We start from the raw sequence: 232 nt of genomic DNA, 5'->3' as shown, positions 1-232 counted from the left end.
ATGTAAAGGCAAAAAAAGAAAGTTTAGAGGAATTTTTAAAATGCGTATACAGGAAAAGTGTGAATATGATTGTTCAAAGCTCTCAATATATTCTTTAAGATAAGACACCACAGTAATCTTAAAAATATTAATACCTCTCTCCGTCGAGAAGCCCAACAGGTTTGTTTGATTTTCCAAACGACGGCAGCTACCAGCAGTAAGGATAAGAAACAACTGCAATTACAAAAAAAAA

This window comes from Meleagris gallopavo, chromosome 8 (assembly GCF_000146605.3).
Source record: "Meleagris gallopavo isolate NT-WF06-2002-E0010 breed Aviagen turkey brand Nicholas breeding stock chromosome 8, Turkey_5.1, whole genome shotgun sequence".
In the NCBI taxonomy this organism is placed as follows: Eukaryota; Metazoa; Chordata; class Aves; order Galliformes; family Phasianidae; genus Meleagris; species Meleagris gallopavo.
Note: the sequence above shows the minus strand (reverse complement) of the source record.